This window comes from Chiloscyllium plagiosum, chromosome 6 (assembly GCF_004010195.1).
Source record: "Chiloscyllium plagiosum isolate BGI_BamShark_2017 chromosome 6, ASM401019v2, whole genome shotgun sequence".
Lineage (NCBI taxonomy): Eukaryota > Metazoa > Chordata > Chondrichthyes > Orectolobiformes > Hemiscylliidae > Chiloscyllium > Chiloscyllium plagiosum.
In genome coordinates this window covers 85,032,991-85,056,626 of record NC_057715.1, presented here as the reverse complement: position 1 = coordinate 85,056,626, position 23,636 = coordinate 85,032,991, and the positions used below count along the sequence as shown (strand labels likewise).

Sequence of the window (23,636 nt, the reverse complement as noted above, 5' to 3'; positions counted from 1 at the left end):
ATATACACTCTCTCACTCACTCACAACTGCCCAACCCAGACAGACAGGCACACACACACACAAAGACCCAGATGCACATGCACACATATACATATACACATACGTTTGTGGGTGAATTTGGACTTGCAGAGTTACATTGTACTTCGCTCAAAAACTGCATGAATTCATGTAAAACTCTGTTATCTCACTTTTTAGTTTACAATCAGTCTAAACATTATGGCAAAGACAGAGAACACAGGGGGCTAACACCTTCAACATATTGTCTAGCTAACACCCATTGTTACAGTTAACTGCAGAATGCAACTTTAAAAAAAGGTTTTGTGATTTACACATGAAAGAAGTGAAACTATCATAGTATTCTAACAGATGAAAGCCTCAACAAACAATTAAGGTATTATTCAATGTATAATTTCAGTTACATCACACTGCAAACTTTTGCTATAAATTCTGTGTCTGACAATTGAGCCCTCCACAACCACCTGATGAAGGACTAATGCTTCCAATTAAACCTGTTGGAATATAACCTGATGTTGTGTGATTTTTAACTTTGTGCACCCCAGTCCAACACCGGCATCTCCAAATCATGTCCATTATTTGTGTGAGGGGAGTGTACCAGTACAGTTAATATTAATGATAAGGCCTCTATCTCATCAACCTAGATTTTGCAATCATTGGAGAATGAATATACGAACGCATGAAATAGGAGTTGAGGAAAGCCATTTGCACCTCAAACCTGTCCTGCCATTCAATAAGATTAGCTCTATTTTTCTTTTCAATCTCATATTCTATCCTACTCTCAATAACTTTTAAGTCTCCTGCCCTAACAAGAACCTAACTACCTCCACCTTAGAAATATTCACTGAGCCTGCTTCCACCACCTTCTGAGGCAAAGAGTTCCAAAGTTGCAGCCTCTGAGAAACATTTCTCCTCATCTCTGTCTGAAAATGGTGACTCCAATTTTCAGTACCTCCGAGTTCCAGACTCACCCAAGAGAGAAAAAATAATTTCCACATCCACCTTGTCAAGGTCATTCAGGATTTTATACACTTCAAGTCACCCCTCCAGTTTAAATTCCAGCAGACACAGGTCCAGCCTGTCAACCGATCCTCATAATACTACCCATTTTTTTTCCAGTTTATAATCTAGTAAACCTCCTCTGAATCATCTCCAAAGCATTTACACCCTTCCTTGAATTAGGAAACCAAAACTACATACAATTTACAAGATGTGTTTTCACCAAAGCTTATGCTTAATGGCACATAATATCCTTACTTTTGTGTTCAATTCCTATTGTCACACAGGATAACATTCCAACAGCCTTCTCAAGTACATGCTGTATCTGCATACTGACATGGTTCCGAACATTTCAATCCCTCTGTGCCTTGGAATTCTGTAACCGTTCTCCCTTTAAGTAATACATTGCTTTTTTCATTCTTCCTGTCAAAGTAAACAACTTCACATTTTCCCACATTATACTCCATCTGCCAGATATTTGCCCACTCACTCAACTATGTTGGGCAGGGCAGGGCAGTGATGTGATCTGTAGGGACCTCAGTAAAGCACATCGACAAGGTTCCTTGTGATAGACTGGTTTGATGTCATGGAATGCAGGGACAACTAGCCACTTGGATACAGAACTGGCTTGAAGTTAAAAGACAGAGGGTGGTGTTGGAGGATTGCTTTTTAGACTGGAGGCATGTGACCAGCATTGGTGCTGGGTCCACTGCTTTTTGTCATTCATATAAATGATTTGGATGTGAACATAATGGGTATAGTTAGTAAGTTTTCAGATGATATCAAAATTGCTGGTGTAGTGTACAGAGAAGAAGGTTACTTCTGAGTACAACAGGATCTTGATCAGATGAGCCAATGGGCCAAGGAGTGGCAGATGGAGTTTAATTTAGATATATGTGAGGTGCTGCATTTTGGAAAGGCAAATCAGGGCAGGACATATACACTTAATGGTAAGGTCCTGGGGAGTGAACAAAGAGAACTTGGAGTGCAGGCTCATAGTTCCTTGAAAGTAGTGTTGCAGATAGATAGGATAGTGAAGAAGGTGTTTGGTATACTTTCTGTTATTAGACAGATCATTGAGTATAGGAGTTGGGAGGCCATGCTACGGCTGTACAGGACATTGGTTAGGCTACTTTTGGAATATTGTGTGCAATTCTGATCTCTTCTATCAGAAGGATGGTGCGAAACTTGAAAGGGTTCAGAAAAGATTTACAAAGATGTTGCCAGGGTTTGAGCTATAAGGAGAGGCTGAATAGGCTAGGGTTGTTTCCCTGGAGTGTCGAAGGCTGAGGGGTGACCTTATAGAGCTTCACAAAATCAGGAGGGGCATGGATAGGGTAAACAGACAATTCCTCTGGGGTGGGGTGTCCAGAACTAGAGGGCATAGGTTTAGGGTGAGAGGGCAAAAATTTAAAAGGGACCTACGGGGAAACATCTTCATGCAGAGGGTGGTGCGTGTTTGGAGTGAGCTGCCAGAAGAATTGGTGGTGGCTGGTATAATTACAACATTTAAGAGGTATCTGGATGAGTATGTTAATAGGAAGGGTTTAGAGAGATAAGGGCCGGGTACTGGCAAATGGGACTAGCTTAGTTTAGGACATCTGGTCATCATGGACAAGTTGGACCGAAGGATCTGTTTCCATGTTGTACATCTCTTTCACTCTATGACTCTGTATCTATTTGCAAACTCTTTGTCTCCTTCACAACATAAATTCCTATCTGTTTTTATGTCATCTGCAAATTTATCTCCCACAACTTTGCTTCCTTCATCAAAGTAGGCGATTTAAATTGTAAAATATTGAGACCGCAGCACAGGCCCCTATGGGACTCAACTTGACACATCATGCCAATCAACCAAAGAGCTAAGTATGCATTATCTATTGATTTCTGCCAGCCAGCCAATCTTCTTCTATCCATGATACAATGTTACCCATGACACCATGAGCTTTTACCTTTCACAATTATCCTTGATGTGGCACCTTATGAAATGCCTTCTGGAAATCTAAGCAGAATATCCACAACCCACAATCCACTATTCCAGGACCCCACTCTCAACTCTGATCTCCAGCATCTCCAGTCCTCACTTTCTCCTAGAATATCCACAACACATGTTACTCCTTCAAAGAACTCTCATATATTAGTTAAGCATGATTTCCCTTTGGTAATACCAAGCTGACTCTGCCTGATTACGTTGAGTGTTCCGAAATGTCCAACTATAAATCTGTAATAATCAGTCTGAACACATTCCCCCTGACTGAGTTAAGCCAATGGTCTTTTATTTTCTCTTTTCTTCCCCTTCCATTTTTGAAGTGGGGTTAAATTTGCTACTTTACTGTCTGGTGAAACATTTTCAGAATCTGGCAAATCTTAGCAAATTAACTCCAATGTACCTATCACCTCATTAGCCACTTCTTTTAAGAGCTTAGGATGAAGTCTATCTGGACCTGGAGATCTGTCAGCCCATATCCCCATGGATTTGCTTAGTACCTGAACAATATTCAGATGTGGATTGATAAATTGCAAGTAATATTTGAGCCACACAAGTGACAGGCAATGACTACCTCCAACAAGGGAGAATCCTACCATCACCTTTTGACATTCAATGGCATTATCATTTTTGAAACCTCTACTAACAACATCCTGGGGATTACTAGCTACCAGGATCTGAATTGGACCATCCATTATGAATACCATGAGTACAAATCAGGTCAGAGGTTGGGAATTCTACAATGAGTAACTCATCTCCTGACTTCTTAAAACTCTATCCACCATCAGAAGTATGATGGAATAGTCTCCATTTGCCTGGGCAAGTGCCACTGCAACAACACTGGACAGCAAAGCAACCCACTTGTTGGTAGCCCATCCACTAACTTCTGCATTCACTTGCTCCACCATTGATGCACAGTGGCAGAAATGTGTGTCATCTACAAGATGCACCACAGAAACTCATCAAGTTACTTTAGACATAACCTTATACTTAGAAGGACAAGTGTAGCTGAAATAAGGGAACACCACAATCTGCCATACACATCCTGGCTTGGAATTATATCATCATTGCTTCACCGTTGCAAAATCTGACTACTTTGCCACCAACCGCACTGAGTATACCTACACCACAGGGACTTCAGCAATTCAAGAAGACAGCTTATACTCTACTTCTTAAGGACAATTAGGGACAGGCAATAAATGCTGGCTCAGCCAGCAATGTCCACATTCTGTGAATGAATGAATGAAGTAATTCAAACATATCATATCATCAAGTACACCAAACAACCCTTTCCCCCTTGCATGACCCAACCTCTTTTCACCTAATCCAGATCTGATTCCACATATCCATACAATGATCTAGCCTTCCTCTGCCCTGCACCAAAGCCAAATGCCTCTATTTTCTCTATTGTAAGAACTGAACTCCCTCACTCAAGACCTTATTCCCTATGCCATGCCTCTTGATCCAATGCAAACCATCCCTCACCATTGGATCTGAACCTTCCTGCCGTCCCATCACTCTGGGAGCCAGAACTACCACCATGACCCTTGTAGGATCCAATTTCCTCTGGTGCCCCAACCTACCCAACCTTGGGAAATGCCCTTCCCACATTACACACTGGCACACTACGTACCTGGCACCCTACACCTTCGCATTCTATTCCCTACCCACTTGGCATGTACCAATCTGGCACCCTACTTATCTAATACCTTTCTGATGAAGGGCTTTTGCCCAGAACTTTGACTTTCCTGCTCCTAGGATGCTGCCTGAACTGCTGTGCTTGTCCAGGACCACACTCCAGCATCTAGAGTACTCAATTTTGCCTGCTTATCTGACACCTTACCTGCCTAAACACCCTGCACACTACCCTTCTGGCACTCTAACTTCACATTTTTCTTATATATCTACTGGATATCAAATTGGCTGTCCATGTCAGACTTTTCAGATCTGAATACTGCTAGAAACACTGCTTCTCTTGACTGTTCTGGCTTGCAGATAGCTACATTGTCAGAATGGAAAATCAGCTCTGTATTTCCGAAGGAGCACTGATCAGAATCTTCTGTTAGAAATGTGGAGTTCTTCATTGCATGAAAAAAGGAGCTGAGCTGTATTCTGTAAGATGAAAAATTCAATCCTCCTCTGCTTTACTTCTTTAACTTGACACTTTTGTAATAAAATTTAGCATATCACTTGCTTTTCTAATTTCCTACTGAACTGCATGTTAATTTGCTGTGATTTGTGTGCAAGGATAAAAATGTTCCCTCTGATTACCAACATTTCCCAATCTTCCAGCAATTAAAAAAGAATCTACTTAATTGTTCTACCAAGTGTAATGTTTAATATCTCCTCACAATTTATTCCACTTCTCACTATGTTCATCTTACAACTCTGTTACAATCTCTATAGCCACATCATCACAAAATCACAGAAGTGTTATGTTGTATTATGCCATATAAGGAGACTACTTAACCCATTGTGTCTGTGCCAGTTCTCCAAATGAACATCATGACTCCTTTCTTGAGTGCAAATGGTTTCTTCCTATCTACTCTATCCAGCCCTTTCATGATTTTGAAAAGTTCTGACAGATCTTCTTTCTCTCCAAGGATCACAGCCCCAACCTCTCCAGTTTGTCCTCATAATTAAAGTTTCTCATCCCTAGACCTATTCTTCTAAACCTCTTCTGCGCTCTCCAGTATGTTCACTTCATTCCTCTTGTGACTCCCAGCACTGTACACCATGTTCTGGCTGAAGTCTAACAAGTGTCTCATACAAGTTCATCATCTCCTTGATCTTGGACTCCATGCCCATATTAGTAAAGCCAGAATACTGTATGTTTAATAAACTCTAGGCTCCACATGTCCTGCCACATCCAATATGCATACATATCCTGGTCTCTCTGTTCCACAATCCCTTTACAATTGTATCCCCTACATTAAATTTTCTATGTTCTTCCTAATAAAATACATTCCTTCATCCATGTCTGCATTGAACTTCACTGCCACCTATCTGCCACTCCGCCAACTTATCTGTGCCCTTTTGAAGTTCTATATACTGTCCTCCTCAGTTTACAGTGCTTCCACAAACATTGAAACTATCCCCTGCACACCAAGGTGTGTCATTAATATAAATGAGGAAAAATAAGTCTCAATTCTAAACCTTGGGAACTCTACTACAAACATTCCTCCAGTCCATAAAATATGCATTGACCACTACCACTACTCTTTTTTCTATCACTCAGCTAACTTTGTATCCATATTGCTTGTGTGCCTTCTTTCTATGAGCTAACAACATCATTATCCTTATCATCTCTTTCTGTTACCTCTTCTAAACGTCCAGAAAGTTAATTTAAAATGATTTCCTGTTCAATTGTCCATGCAGACCCTTCCTCATCAACCCACTATTTTCAATGTGACTACTAATTCTATCTTGAATAATTGTTTGTTGAAACTTCCCCAGCATTGATGTTAAACTGACTGGTCTATAATTGCTAAGCTTATCCTTGCCACCATTTTTGAATAATAGCATGATATTTGCAATTCTCAAGTCTTTTGGCAGCTCCCCTGAGTCTAGGGAAAAATGTTATGCCCAATTGCCTGCAATTTTCCATTCTTAATATCCTTGGCGCATGCCATCTGATCCCGTTTCCTGTATCAATCATCTATCATACACTTCTTCCTTATCAGTTTTTAACCGTTCTTGTGACAGTTTCCTCCTCTCCCCTTATAGCCTGGGCAGCATCTACCTCCTTGGTAAAGACAAGTGTAAAGTATTAAATTAATACCTCAAACATGTCCCCTGCCTCCATGTATATATTCAATAACTGACCTTCCTCCTTCTTTTCATGCTATCTGCTGGAATGCCATATGGAAGACTTTGGGAATCCACTTTATGTCGCCTGCCAGTTGTTTTGTCACAATCTTGTTGCTTCTCTTGTCTGTTTTGTCATCTTCCCTCTCAATTTTTTCTATTCTTCTTTGTTCTCAATTCTCAAAAAACTGGCAGGTAACATATATCTGATACTAATCAGAAGCATATGGTTTCTTATTTATTTTAAATGCTATCTCTTTTGTCAACCAGGGAGCTCTAGATTTGTTTGTTGGGAATATATCTTCACTGTGTCCTAACTTTCTCCCCTTTGACGGTAGCCCATTTTTCAGTTACTGTTTCTCCCATCAATCTTTTATTCCAGTCTATCGAACCCAATAATATGCTTGCCCCATTGAAGTCAGCTCTCTGCCAAAGGATTGTTTTTACTCTGGATTGACCGTTAGGCCACTTTTGAAATGCTGGGTTCAATTCCGGTCTTCCTGCTATATGAAAGATGTTGTGAAACTTGAAAGAGGTCAGAAAAGATTTACAAGAATGTTGCCAGAGTTGGTAGGTTTTAGCTACATGGGGAGGCTGAATAGACGAGGGCTATTTTCCCTGGAGCATTGGAAGCTGAGGGGTAACTTTACAGAGATTTATAAAATCATGAGGGGCATGGATAGGGTGAATAACTAAGGTCTTTTCCCTGGGGTAGGGGAGTCCAAAACCAGAAGGCATAGATTTAAGATGAGAGGAGAAAGATTTAAAAGGGACCTAATGGACTTTTTCACACAGAGGGTAGTGAGTGTATAGAATGAGCAGCCAGAGGAAGTGGTGCTGACTGGTACAATTACAAACTTTAAAAGTATCTGGAAGGGTATATGAGTATGAACAGTTTAGAGAAACATAGGCCAAATGCTGGCAAATGAAACTAGATTAATTTAGGACATCTGATTGGCATGGACGAGTTGGACCAAAGAGTCTGTTTCCATGGTGTACAGCTGTATGACTCTCTGACCACTATCATACTCCACCAACAATGATCACTGTCTCCCAAACATTCTCCATTGACAGTTTATCTACTTGGCCTTCCTTATTTCCAAGAACTAGATTCAACGACACATCCTTCTTTGTTGAACTGGCACATACTGCAGTAGGAAATTCTCCTGACCACAGTCTAGAAATGCTTTATCCTTGTTGACCTCACACCATCATTGTCCTAGTCCAGATTCAAGTAGTTAAAGTCTCCAATTAATGTTGGTATCTCTAAAATTTCCCTGTAGGTTTGTTCCTATAGATCCTTTCCACAAGGTAATGGTCGATAGACCGCACTGAGAAAGTAAGTAATTTATTTGCTCTAGCTAAGTTGATTCTGGCTTTGATCCTTCTGGGACATCTACTTTCTCCAATACGGAAAAGCTCTCCTGAACTAATACCACTACCCCTCCCCCTTTCTTTCCTTTTCCATCTTTTCTGAACAACTTCCACCCAGAAATATTTAACACCAGTCCTGCCCTTCCATGAGCCAGGTCTCTGTTATTGCTATAATATCATATTTTCACGTTGCATCTGTGACTCCCTAATCTTACTTATTAAACTCCGTGCCTTCATATACATGCACATTAATGTTGATGTAGATATCATTAATTTCTCTCTTATGCTGACTTCACCTCTTAACTTAATATTCACGATACTAGCGCTGTCTGTCTCTTCAAGTATTTTGTGATCAATGGTATTTTTCCCCAATTTTTTCTCTTGAATTCCCACAACCCTGCCAAATTAGTTGAAAGCCTTACCAACAACACTATCAGAACTTCCCACAAGGAACTCAGTCTCAGCTCTGTTTAGATGCAACTCCATTTGGCTTGTACAGGAGCCCTCCTCCCCAGAGTCAGTCCCAGTGTCCAGGAACCTAAAGCCCTCCCTGCTGTATCATCTTTCTAGTCGTTGCCTTCCTCTTTTATTTTTGTAAGTATTTGCAGGTGGGACTGGAGATAATTTGAAGATTACTACATAAAAATCGAAAAAACTGCAGATGCTGTAGAGTTCTGAGGAAGGGTGGCTCAACTCAAAATGTTAACTTTGATTTCTCTCCACAGATGCTGCCAGTCCTGCTGAGCTTTTCTAGCAATTTCTGTTTTTATTGTTGAAGATCACTACGTTTGAAGGGAAAGGTAGGTTGGTGTGGGGATGGAGGGAGGTAGCTATGTGGCTTAGGAAATAGGGTGGCCGGTGAATAAGTAGCCACGTAAGTCTATTAATGGGAGAGAGGCCTGTGTTGGGTTGGGTTGAGGGCTGTTGGTTGTGGTGTTGGTGTTGAGTCGGCTAGAGAGTTTGTATGGACGGGCAAGGTGTTTTGGGTCCAACAAGCTGAGGGACAGGGTGGGGGAGAAGTATTGGGTCAGGATAATGACATGTTAGGGTGTGGAACAGAGCAGGCCTGACAAGAGGAGGGAGGGTTATTAATTGAGCAGTAATAGGGTCAAGTACAAGCTCATGGAACTTATGCAAGATTTATTTAAGATAGTGTGTCAAAAAAGGCAACTCAGGAACAGGATATTTTAGATTTAGTATTGTTAAATAAGGAAGGCCTAATTAGTAGCCTTGTAGTAAAGGAGTCTCTAGCCATGGACAAATAATTTAAAAAGTGATCATAACATGATAGAGTTTCTTATTAAGTTCCAAAAGTAATTAGTTATGTCCAAACAAAGCAAACTATGTAAGTACGATTTGGAGACGCCAGTGTTGGACTGGGGTGTACAAAGTTAAAAATCACACAACACCAGATTATAGTCCAACAGGTTTATTTGGAAGTACTAGCTTTCGGACCACAGCTCCTTCATCAGGTGGTTGTGGAGAATAAATTCTGTGTCTTACAATTTTATTCTCCACAACCACCTGATGAAGGAGCAGCGCTCCAAAAGCTAGTGCTTCCAAATAAAACTGTTGGAGTATAACATGATATTGTATGATTTTTAACTATGTAAGTATGAGAATGAATTCATTATGCTAAATTAGAAAACCTCATTCAAACATTTGATGGCAGAAAAGCAACAAACAATCAAAGAATTATTGCATAACTTGCTACAAATAGATAGACAAGGGTAGTAAATGCAAATATGTAAAAGAGGAAAGGGTTTTTACAGTTGTCAAAATCATACTGAGAGGATTTTCAAATTCAGTAAATGATGATCATAATTTATTTTTAAATGACTATGTTCACTGGATATGGACACTGTCCAGGTCAGCATATACTTTCTATCCCTATTGCCCTTGACATAGTACTGGTGAGTCACTTCACTGAACTGCTGCAGTCCATGGGGTGTCAGCACAGCCACAGTGTTAATAAGAGAAAGATCCAAAATTTTGACCCAGTGACAGTGAAGGAATGGTAATTGGTTCCATTCCAGGATAGTGTGCGGCTTGGAGGAAAACTTGCTGATGATCTCATGCATCTACTACCCTTGTCTACCTAATTCCTAGAGGTTGTGGATTTGGAGGAGCCTTCATGAGTTGCTGTCATACATCTTGTGGTTGGCACACTCTGCTGCCATTTTGTGCTGGTGGTGGATGGAATAAATATTTAAAGTGGCAGATGAGGTACCGATCAAGCAGCTTCTGTGTCTTGGGTACTGTCAAGTTTCTTGAGTGTTGTTGTAGCCGCACTAACCCAGGAAAGTGGAGAGCATTCCATTACACTCCTGACAGGCTTTGGGATTGAGTGAAAGAGACAGAAGAAACAATGAAGAACAACGTACTATCACAAATATGTAATTATGTTCTATATTTTATAAAGAAGATTAATTTGAATGGATTATTATTACTCTGAACATCCAAATGGATGATAAAATGGCTGTTGGTGCATATACAGATTGGGCCAGAATCATCAGCTTGTCACAAGTCTTTGGAATCTGCCTCCAAGTTCTCTGTTGGTGCTATCATGTTCCACGTGTAAGTCACATCAATGCCAGTTCATATGCAGATTTCCCATTTTTATTTCAGAGTAATCAGTTATGCGTTTATTACTTAGTGGTGCCTCAGCTTTTTCTCATAGTCCATTCTGGCTCCTCATGCCAATCCACCCCAGGTGGGACAAGGGGAAAGTGGCTGCTAAGGAAGAAGAAGCACCTTGATTCCTGTTTAAGTTACTAAGAAATCTGGCCTGAGCTCGAATCAAGCCCCTCAGAATTCAGTATAATCAGCAGCAGTACGTACTTGTGTAATTACATCGGTAGCACCACGAACAGCTCCTGTGCCCTGTAACTGGGTCATGACAACACTGCAACACTGTGTTCTTGAGCATGTATACTTGTTTCTCTACCTGACGATAGCACTCACAACAAACGCACTGTTCTAAAATAGTCACAGTATTTTTAAAAATGCTGTCAGAAGTCACATGGCAGATTCTTATCGATTCACTTCAGACCGAAAAAACAGACAGACTGATGTGTTATCTCAACAGCACCATGAAGAACACTAGTTGGAATACAATTACTGTTTTGGAAATACAACAGATCCTGAAAGGCGTGAGAATTAAAAATCTTCTTAGACACCTAATGTCTGGAAGAATTCCCCACACAGTATTGCCCTGTGATTGAGTTTGCATTGAGGGCATCAAAAGTTTTCATCAAAAGTTAAAAAGCAGCAATTAAACGACTGTAAACAGCATTTTGAAGTCATAACTCCCCAGGAAGGTCAGGGACAACATCCTTCAAGAATCCTTGGCTCAACTGGAAGGCTTTTCAGAAATCGATCACAGTTCTGTTGAAGAAACACAAAATACAATGGATGCTGGCCATCTGAAGTAAAAGCAGAAATTACTGGAGAAACTCAGCAAGTATGGCAGCATCTGTGGAGAGAGACTGTTTTGTGTCCAATGACTTAATTCTGGGTCCTCACTATTATCTGGTAGATAGTGAAAAACATTGAAAATTCTGATGAGCAATTCCTTTGTGTCTGGAACCCTCCAAAAACATTGGAGATTTAAAATTAGAGACAGCCAATGGTCCCGATTCACTGAAACTTAATGGTTGCCCAGAATACATGAAACAATTAAAAACCTAAATCACAACTGCCCTGCCTCACTTCATCCCTGCGGCCCACTGACATCCCCAGGCCTAGTACCTCCCACCTAACCTGACAACTCCATCCTCTCTTGAAAGTCCCTATCCCAACCTTACTCTGACCTGATACCAGCCCCTGACTTAACAGTTTCCCTAGCTTGACATCCGATACCCACCTCAACCCGACACAATCTGACATTCCCTACTCTGTGATGTTGCACACCTCCTTTCATTTCCAATTTCTTCATCAATGTTCTTCCTGCTATTGTAATTACAGATAAACAGCCTGTAGACTACTCCCAACAGTGTTTTGTTTCCCCTTGTTGTTTCTTAACTCCATGCAAAGTATTTCTCCATCTTGATTTTCTGAGCTAAGATCCCTTCTCTCCACTGTCTTTATACCAGTCATCATTATCGGGGCCACTCCAATTCCTTCTCTATTTTGCCTAGCTCTTCTAAAAATCAAATAACCTGATGCATATTTCCAAAATTTAATTATTCTGTAATTCTTAACCATTATTAGAGGAAACCTAGTAATTTCTATTTGTATTATTAAATCATTAATGCTATTGCAAATGTTTCTGTTTGCATCTCCTTTGTAAACTGCAAGCAAAATACACAAACCTACTATTAGCCTGGGTAGTAACAGTGTTCCTGGAAGATCCTATGAGAATAAGGCCACTTTTTCGCTTGGTCTTTTCTTTGAGAACATTGCTTCTTTAAATCACACTGGTGGAGGCGACTCCATATTCTGTTGTACATTTAGGAAAGTACAATAACTGGAGCAGCAAGATTCAAATTACTAGTACTAGCAACAAATTAACGTTAGATACTGATGCAATTATCTGTGTACACTGCATACCTCTGATATGGACTTGTATTGCTAATGTTAACACCCTCATCAAGATGAAGTGGGTGTGAGTGGGGCAGGTACCAGTTTCATATTATCATAGGAAACAACAAAGTACTAAAACGATGCATGCACACCCCAATCTCTATGCCACCTCATTCTGCCCTTGAGATGGCTGTGGTAATGAAAAGGCCATCTACATCTCCTTCTGGAAAATACCTTTGCAAAAATAGTCTAGAGAGAGATACAATGGTTTATCCTGAGATGCTTTGTGATGCAGGAGACTGTGCTTCATGGCGTGTTCCCTGGGATACATATACCGATATCGACATCAACTGCCAACTAGTAGACCATCAACTCAGTGAAATACATTATTTGGTCTGCCTGAAACTTTTTGATTCTCCAGTGCAAAGAGTTGTTCTCGATGGAGTGTTCTAGAGTGGTACATTCCAAGGTTCAGGACTACATGCTGAGGCATACATTGAAGGCATAGTAATGAAAGGCCACTGTCTAAGGCCTTTCTGCCATAATATTCTGAGGGTCTGTTAACTTTTAGAACTCTCATAGCTCATATTGGAATGCAAATAACTTCTAGTCATATTTAATAAATGTCCAATTTTGGACATGTGACGATACTACGGCTTTAAGAGGTGCATTTTGTCCTGGATTTTGTTTAATGAAGAAAGGTTGAGACAGAGGCACTGAACAGTCTGCTCAAATCCATTAAAGTAAACAGCTTGTGAAGGCTTGGGTTTTTTAAAAGTTGGAGCAATAAAAGCAGCCTGACTGGGTGAGGTCAAGCTCCCATAGAGTCAGGAGTTTTAGTTTTAGGTTTCTGCATTGCAGGGATCTTGAAGCTGGATGTGGAAGCTCTCATTCCTCTCTCTGTTACAGCTATAAGTTGGGGTACACTTCCTGCTGCTAGAATTGCACGTGAGATAATCTATTTTACTGAATTTATCTTTGCTAAGGGTGTGTTTATGGGATGTTACTGTATTGGAACAGTTAATTAATAGGAATATATCTATTATTTTCTTAAGCATTCAGAGTTACAGTTATGCTCATTCTTTTATTTTATTTTGTCTGTATTTTATTGGTAGTATTAAAATAAAATGTATTTTATTTTAGTAATGAGTAGTTTGATCAATTGAATTGCATCTGCAATGTAATGTCTTATACTCACCTTTAAAATAAGAAAAAGTTAGCATCTAGAATATCTTCTTAATATATTTTGATGGGGTCTGGTCTGGTCTATAACATGTGGGTGAAGGCACCTAACAGCACAATGTTCCAATTTAAAATTTGATAGCTTTTATTTTATTTTCTGTATTGTCCAACTTGAACTGTTTGGTAATGCATTTATAAATAATTTACTAATAAAGTTTTTTGGGGCAAAAACAGACAATGGATTCTGTAGTGCTGGGTTTTGCAGCTCACAAGCTGTAAGGAAACAGGAAAGAAGAACTGATAAGGCATCTCTTTGGTAATTAAACTTATGTTTTGAACAAACACTCCACATGCCAATGGTTGTTTTTGCAAAATCTGTGGAATCTTAGCCTCTCAGTATGAATATTTTAGCACCAATCTTCAATTTGTAAGGAAATGTTTTCAGACAATTAATTTCAATTTTGCAAGAAAGATTATGCATCATGAATATGCTTTGATGTTCAATTTAAAACCAGATGTGTTGCTCCTTCACCTATATTTACATCCTGAAATGTAGAAGCTAATGATTGTTTTTGTTGGGCCCCTATGTTTTAATAACTTCAGTGAACTCTATTCAAAATAATAAAGGATATATCATCTGAACAGCATCGCATCAAAACTCATAATTAGAGTTTTGGATTTTATCTCAGGTTGAAACATTTAATTAAATTTGTTATGTTATAGCAAATAAACATTGTAAGATCTTCTATTGATATCTTGTGCTTCTTTCTGAATAATGTAAGAGTGGTCTCATTGAATGGCAAAGTCCAAGGACAACATCGCCGATGCCTGTTCCTATTTCCTTTGCTCTTATGTTAAATTCACAGGTTGTCAATTACACGGTCTTCTTATAAATCTTAGAGTCATAGAGTAATACTGCACGGAAACAGACCTTTCTGTACAACTCATCCATACCAACAATAATCCCAAACTAAACTAGCCCCACCTACCTGTGCTTGGCCATATACCTCCAAACATTTCTTATTCATGTACTTAGCCAAATTGCCTTTAAACATTAGGAGATTTGACATAAATATCATGAGTTGCTAACTATTTACTAAACCTCAACCATATAGACTGACAGTTATTTAATGAACTCAAAATAGTGACATTTTTAATCTTGAATAGATTAACACTCTTTACAACAATTATATTACTCCTATTTGGCTGTAGCAATGTCAGGAACCAACATTCCGTCGTCTAAAAGAATATCCAATCTGAAATTGAGGCAGGACACATTTAGCATCAAGAGTTCCTGCCTAAGACCAGCATTTTACATTGACAAATAAGGAGCTTAATGCTTAATTTAGAACCCTGTGCGGGGGGGGAACTGAGATATCTAGTCATTTGGGCCTGCTCACACAAATGTGAGCCTCTCCTGGAAGGTTTAGTGCCATTCTTTTGTGTGGGTATTGTGTGTGTGTTGTGTGGGTGGGTTGTTTATATTCACCATGGAGCTCTCTCATGGAAGAATATGTAACCAAGTCCCAGGCTCAACACAGAAACGTGCTTTGGTAGGCCTAATTTCCAGCTTCTTCCCAGTCAGTTCACATGAGCAGATCTTTACTGGAGAAAGAAAATGTAAAATCTTGCATTCAAAGAGATCTTGTGTGAGATTATGTGAGAGGCTGAATTTAGCTTAGAAATCTTATCTCTCATGACACATTTATGAGAAGTGGCATGCCTATATGCTTGAAAGCAGTATTTAACATTTAAACATATACAAGTGATGTTGCATTACCCAGCATTCTTCCACACTGTAAGGATTCTATGATTTAAATAAATTGTTTATAAACACAAAGAAAAATTAAATAAAGAACTTGTAGGTCCCTCTAAATACAGGATTACATTCTATTCAAACATCCTGACAATCTCATCTCAAAGTCTGAAGCACAAGAAATTTCTAATGTGCTTATATATTTTACTCACTAAACAACAAAACAATTTGCATCTATATAGCACTTTTAATACTGTAAAGCATCCAATGGTTCATTGCCAGCACTATCAAGCAAAATTTAACGTTAAGTTATATACAATTACAAGCCAGATAAATTAAAGCTTAGACGAGAGGTTTAAGATCTTAATGAAATATAGGGAGGGAATTCCACTGTTAGGACCTTAACAGTTGAATATATCACTACCAATGGGTAGCATTCAAAATTGGGAATGCTGACATAGTCCAAATTGGCTGAAAGCAGATATCTTGGGGAGCTGTAAGGCTGGAGAAGATCCCAGAGATAAGGATTTGGAAACAAGTATGAGATTTTTGAAAATAATTATTAGAATCAAACTTTTTAAAATTATACTGAAAGTTAATGCTACTTCTGTTAGATAAATCCAACGTGAGAACACCAAAACTAATATTTAGTCATAGAATTATAGAACCATAGAGATATACAACACAGAAACAGACCTTCCGATCCAACTCATCCATGATGAATCTAGTTCCATTTGCCTGTATTTGGCCCATATCCCTCTGAACTCTTCCTATTCATATACCCATCCAGATACCTTTTAAATGTTGTCATTGTGCCCAGCCTCCACCACTTCCTCGAGCAGCTCATTCCATACACACACGACCATTTGCATGAAAAAGTTGCCCCTTAGGTCCCTTTTAAATCTTTCCCCTCTCACTTTAAACTTATAGCCTCTAGTTTTGGACTCCCCCACCCTGGGGAATAAACCTTCTATGTAACTTAAAATATATTTAAAATATATTTAAACATTGAGTTAGAGCTTCATAGAAGACCCTGGCTCCATTTCATGCATTTAAACGGTCCATGAAATCAAACGATTTGTCATTCTTTCAGGATAACACACTAATTAGCTAGCTCACAAAATAGTACCAGTTAAATGGCATCATTTTTGATGAAATTAAAAAAAATTAGAACATTAAACTCATCAGTCTGCAAAGTTAGCAAATGCATGTTATTCTGTACAAATGGAATTTTGAATTCTTGAAGAGTAAACAGTATTTGCGAGACAATCAGGACTGCATTTCATTGCTGAACTCAGCAAGTGGGATTCTACAATTGGCTTTATCACCCACAGAGGGAGAAATTGGATTCTTACTCCTGATAATTATAATTTGCAGCAATGGATGGAAAATTAGTAGTAATGGATTGGCCCAATGTAACATACCATGCTCCATTTTCTTTTCCATTGCTTTCTGAATTGAAAATATACAAACTGCAGTCAAACCATAATCCTTAGTTTCTTCCTTCCCCATCCAACCCTGAGAAAACTGAAAATTACCGCCTGATCATTGTTGTATGACTCATGCTGATAGCTATCTTCTTGTGAGTATTGGTTGAGAAAGGGTCTAGTTTGGCTCTACTTCCTTTCTTGGCCTGCTAATGCAAGTTAACAGTTTTCAGAGGTATGAGGGAGGAGGTTTTGCCACAAATGTTAAATCCCATCAAACTCTCCACAAACAAATACTGGAGCTTTCAAGAGATGAAGGGAGCATCTAAGAAACACAGTAAATAAATTGCAGCATAATATTTCTGAATGTATTCTCTAATATTCCATAATTAATTGCCCAATTTTCCAAACCAAACTCAATAACTTTTAAACATGATAATAGTATCATCAAGTCACAGCTTCATTTAGAGGTGAATGTATTAATCTTTGCACAAATCAAGGAGGCGATGGTAGTTTGATGGAAATTTACTGCACAAAGTGAAGACTGAGTGCTCCCAAGACCAGTGTAGCATCGATTAAGTATCAAGCAAAGTTCCCTATATTTTGCCCAACAAAGACATACAGCTAAAATAAATAAATAAATAAGACTCATGTATATTGAAGGTTCTCTGGAATTATGTATACAGCTTGACATTCCATCATGTAAAGCTCTACGCTAGCTGCATTATGTTGTTAAATTGATATATGGCTCTTAGCTCAGGGCCTAGGAAATTTGTAATTTATGGCTTTTGTCATGGAGAACCCATCCAAATTCCATAATACAAAACTAAGCATTTTACAGTTAACGAAGTACTTTTGAATCATAGTCACTGTTGTACTGAGAGAAATCCAGCAGCCAATTTGGCAAAGTCTTGAAAACACGAGTAGGGCAATGGACTAGATAATTGTGTTGTTACTTGAGGGATAAATATGAATTAAGATATTAAGAACTCACCCCGTATCATTAAATTACCTCCAACAAGAGGAGCAGACGAGGCAGTATTTTTACACCTCATATGACAGCTTTAGGACAGTACTTTGTCTGGACTGCACTGTCGTTAGTCTAGGTTATGTGGTCAACTCTCTAAACTCACAATTTTCCCACTGAGAAGTGATTATGTTACCACTGAGTTTTGAAAATCACAAAGCTCTCAAAGTCTGGTAGGGCACTTACTGTAAATCATGTCTTTCCTGTTTGTACTTTTCCTGTGCTTCTTTCTAGCTTTTCTTGAAGTATACAGAAGTGTGAATTGCTCAAGAAAGTTTCTGACATCCTGTATGAACAGAAAGGTTAAAATTCTTTTGGTGAAGGATATGGCCAGGGAAATACAGTTACCGAGTGTAGCAAGGATGAAAGGTTTCTGTGATCAGCATTTAAACCATAGTGTCATTTTCATTCAGGTCACCAACATTGGTGTAGTGCTGGAATCTCTATCAGGAGGCATATGTTCAATCCCTATTCCTGTTGGACACATAAACAAGGATGGTTAGTGCAGTGTTCGGAAAATGTTACCATATGGCAATCATTGCTTTAGTGTTGAACATGCTGCTTATCTGATGAACCAATTCTCCATTTACGTACCTATTCAGTTGGACAGAAAAGGTGCATGGCAATATTAAAATGGAAGCATTGGAGTTCTCTCAGCAATTCAACCAACAATAACTGTTTTGAATTCTCAGTTTATACATAAAGAAAGACAGCTGCTGTAAACATTGAGATTCTATTACAAAGTATAAAGACATGGCTTTTCTCATCCTCGTCAGCTGTGTTTGTGTTTAACTTTCTTACTATTTTTGACAACGATGTTTTCAAACTACCAGTTAACATATAGTGTGCACTACCTTTTGTTCTCAGAAGTTATCAGGAAAAAATTAACCTTCTTTCTCTTGTTATATAAAAGAAACCAAATTACTTTAAAAGATTCCTAAAGTTGCAGGATTTCACTTCTTCAGTTCTCTCCCCAAAGCTAGGTCAAACCCTAAGTGCTACAACCTCTACCACAGGTAAGACAAGGAAAGACCTGAATTCACCCCAGCCAAAATGAGGATTCAAACTCCATGTTATTGGCACCAATCTGATCCACATCAACTCTTCAATCAAATGCTTTGGCAACATACTGTGGCCTGGAGATATGGATAAAGATGGTAGAAGCTCCAATTGCTTTCCATCTCGTGGCTGATCAGGGACGTCTCCCATTCTTACCATCTCCCAGTGAAGTACATTTGAAGGATTTACAAGCTGACTGCATTACAAATACATCACTTTACAGCAAGATCTTGAGTTGGACCTGAACCCAGACCATGTATTCCTCTTGTGTTTATAAGAGCCTTTAACATCATAAAACATTTCTAGATGCTTTTGGACAACCAGGATTGTCACTATCTGCTGCCAACTAATTCTGTGAACTGTAATTACAAAGCCATGCAGGGAGTTGTAACTACATTCTAATACATGTTCAAAATGGCTAACTGTGTTTATCTTTGGTCAACAGATGTACAGAATAAGCATGGCAATCTACTGGGGAAACTGAGTCTGTTTTTGAGATACTTACTGTGTACAGTTTGAGGATTTAAGAGAATACAATTGCCAATTTTGGTCCATTTTCTACCATAATATACTTTATTAATTGAACTTGTACATGAAATTACAATAGAATTAAAGAAATGATGACCCACAGAAGGCCATTTGATCTATTGTATATTTGCTAGCTCTCTGGAAGAGTAACACATCTACACTTGTGTGACAATACTGTGCCTTCAAGAGATGTTCTGTCCTGTTTCTCTTGAAGGAGGGTGTTGACACCATGGTGTCAACGTGTCTGTCTCAGAAGCAACTGGTAAACAGCTCTGAGCTTCCTAAATGTGTTTTTTAAAGTAAGATAAATGAAGCATGAGGGGTGGAGTCACACTCACATAGACCCAGGGTTTTGCTTTCAGTTGGGGAATTGGTTAGTTTGGGGAAACTGATAGATACAGCTCTCTTTCTCTCTGTTACAGTAGAAAGCTTGAATTCTCTCTCTGCTGCTAGGTTATTTCTTTCATTGCTGCTTTCTCCTAGCCTGGAGTCGAGATAGCACGTGAGCAATATCTATTTTGCTAAATTTGTCTTTACTGACGCTGTGTTGAGATGCTTCTATATTGAAATGGTTGACGATTAGTAGTTAATAACATATTATTGTATTAAGTATTTCAATAGAGTTAAAGTTATGCCAATCCTCTTTTTTGTTTGCATTTTAACTGTGTTGTAAGAGTAAAGTGTGTGTTTGCTTTAAGCCAAGTGGTGGACCAACTGAATCACATCTGGAGCACAGCGCCTTATACTTGCCTCAAAATAAAATAAAAGTTAGGGTGCAGAATACCTTCTTAATATATTTTGAGGAGTTTTGTCTCGTACATAATACCTGCCAAAACAACTTTTTTTTCTCTAGCCCTGCAAGTACTTTTGCTGAAACAATTAATTAATTCTCTTCTGAAATCATTCACTAAACCTGCTTCCCCAACACAATCAGTCATTGCATTCCAGATGCTAACCACTTGCTGCTTAAAAAGGTTTCACTCCTGTCACTGTTGCTTCTTCTTCATGTTAAATTGGTGTCCTTTGCCTTTCCACCTTTCTTTTGTAAGGAATAAGGAGATGTGGTTAAAATCCAGACACAGACACGGTGGACCCAAAGGGCCTAGTCCTGTGGTGTGCTGTTCTATGTTCTATATCAACTCGTCTAGACCCCTCATGATCCCGAAAACCTCATATCAGATCTTACTCTTCCCATCTCAAGGGGAGAAGTTTCAGAATTCCAGACTTTCCATATAGCTGAATTTCCTCATCCCTGTTTAGATTCTATTTAATTCAAATGTAGCAGTTTGCACAGTGCAATACAAATCAATTAATTTAAATATAGTACATGACCCTCAAGGGCACCTCACTCCACTTACAATGCAGACTGCTTCTACACTTACTTTTAAAAATCTATTTCCTGATGTATATACCTCTAGGGGTTTTACAATTACCAAAGCATCTTGGAGGACAGTAGCCGGATCTCTAAACTGTACCTTTCCAGGTACTCTACGCTTCATTGTATCGCTCAGATTTGTGCCAGTTTGCAACACTTGGCCATGGATATCTACTTACACTGGAATACTAAAGAGTGTTTTTTGTTGATGTTGATGCTGTTCTAGCCGCAGTAGATGTTTATCTCAGTGTGCCATCTCTGGAATAGTTTGCTGAGTACAGACTGGTATCTTAAGGATGAACCTTGACAAATACCATTCTTTCACGATATTCCTTGAAAATGCATATTTCAGGACTAATTTTGTGCCAGATTTTTTCCACATACAGCAACTGAGCATCTCGTAGCTAAGATCTAGTTTTGTTTGTTTCTTGTATGATGTGAACCTTAACAGTCAGTCCAGCATATCTTGCCCATCCCTAATTAGTCTTTAGAAGGTTCTGGTGAGCTGATGTCTTGAACCATTGTAGTCCATTGTTGTAGGAACACCCACAGTGCTCTTAGGAACAAATTCCCTTCGGAAGGGATTTTGACCCAGAAACAGAGAAGGAACAATTATATACTTCAAAGACAGGATGCTGTATGATTGAAAGGGAACTGTAGATAGTGGTGGTCCCACTCTTTCTAGCCTTTATCCTTCTTGGTGATGGAATTTGTGGATTTGGATGATACTGTTGAAAGTGATTTACTGCAGTGCGACTTTTAGATGGTACACATGGCTACCACTAATTATTATTGGTAGGAGGATGAACACTGAAGACGGCAGATAGATTGCTGATCGAGCTTTGTCTTGGATGGTGTCAAGCTTCGTGAGAGTTAATAGATTTGCATCCTCCCAGTCAAGTGTGGAGTATTCCACCATATTCCTGACTTGTACCTTATAGATGATGAACAGGCTTTGAGGAGACAAGAAGTGATTTTATCACCAAAGAATTCCAACCTTCCTGTAGCCAATTCACTGTCTGGTCACTGGTACCCTAGGATGTTGCTAGTGTAGGATTTAATGATGGTAGTGTCAAGGGGCGATAGTTAGACTCTCTCTTTTTGAAGAAGGTCATAACCTGTCACGTGTATGGTGCGATTGTAATTTGCCACTTATCAGCCCAAGCCTGAATGTGACCAGATCTTGCTTTAAATGGATACAGACTGCTTCAGTATCTGGGAGCTGAGAGTAGTGGTCCAATTATCAGTAACTTTCCTATTCCTGACCTTATGATGGAGGGAAAGTTATTGATGGCTGTGCCTCTGAAACTATTAAGGAAGTCATGAAGAGATGTCCTGGGACTGAGATGATCAACCTCCAACAATCATAACAATCTTCTTCTTTGTGAGGTATGATTTGACTAGCAGACAGTACCCCCATCTCAATTTCCATTGATTTCAGTTTTGCTTGGAGTCCTTGATGCCATACTTGGTCAAAAGCTGCCCTGAAATCAAGAGTATGTACTGTCATCTCATCTCTGAAGTGTCGCTCTCACATTCACTGGTTTACTACAGCTATATGATCGTTCAAGTTCTTTGTGAATGCTCTCGTCTCTCCAAACTTTATTCCCAGCATCTTCAGTAAACTGATCTACCAGTGAAACAGACAAGATGTCATTCAGCCCAATACCCTGAGAACATGGCCTCACCTGTACTGCCATTTAATCTACATCATAAGACAGATTCAAACTCGTCAAATACGCTCATCATTCTGCAGACTGATTTGAGCAGAATACATGAATGTGCTCCATGTTCAGGAAGGCTTTGGGGTGAATGCCTCCACAATCTGAGATCATCACCTCTTATCTTGCAATCTTTCTGATGAACTCATCCAAAAGGTTTTCTTACAACACAGAAACAAAATACAGGAGAGAAGACAGCCTTGTCTGTTTTGAGATTTGATTGGAAAGTTTTTCATTTTAGGAGAAAGTGAGGACTGCAGATGCTGGAGATCAGAGCTGAAAAATGCGTTGCTGGAAAGCGCAGCAGGTCAGGTGGCATCCAAGGAGCAGGAGAATCGACGTTTCGGGCATAAGCCCTTCTTCAAGCTTTTAATTTTAACCTGTTTGAAGCAGTGCTACTACTGAGTATAGAGCAGTTGGATCTAATTGTGGATATTCTCCTTACATACTATTTTGGACAATATGCTCATCATGAATGTGCATAAGATTCCATCAAAGCCCTTCAGATAGACTCAGCTGCTAAGGCTGTAATCTACTCTCTTGAGTTTATTCTGGAGTCTCACAAGGCCAGCATGAATTTGCTACTGGGTATGGCATAGGTCTGACATACATAGTTCAACAGCTCCAGAGTAGGCCTGACCTGACTGGTGATCCTGGATTAGTGGTGCTGGAAGAGCACAGCAATTCAGGCAGCATCCGAGGACAGGCAAAATCGACGTTTCGGGTAAAAGCCCTTCATCAGGAATAAAGGCAGAGAGCCTGAAGCGTGGAGAGATAAGCTAGAGTAGTAGCGGGTTTGCTTCATGACATGGTTGAAGAGCTTCAGGGCAGAGGAAATGACCTGGGAGTTGCAGT

The 23,636-nt window shown here is 39.3% G+C and overlaps 1 long non-coding RNA gene across 1 annotated transcript; it reads right to left on the bottom strand.

Moving 5' to 3' along the window:
• Positions 1-10,080: 10,080 nt before the first annotated feature.
• On the bottom strand, positions 10,081-23,459 carry LOC122550785. Its single transcript, XR_006311943.1, has 3 exons — positions 21,240-23,459; positions 18,285-18,384; positions 10,081-11,569 (listed from the first exon to the last, which is right to left on the bottom strand). It is a non-coding gene; the product is annotated as an uncharacterized LOC122550785 (long non-coding RNA).
• Positions 23,460-23,636: the final 177 nt, after the last annotated feature.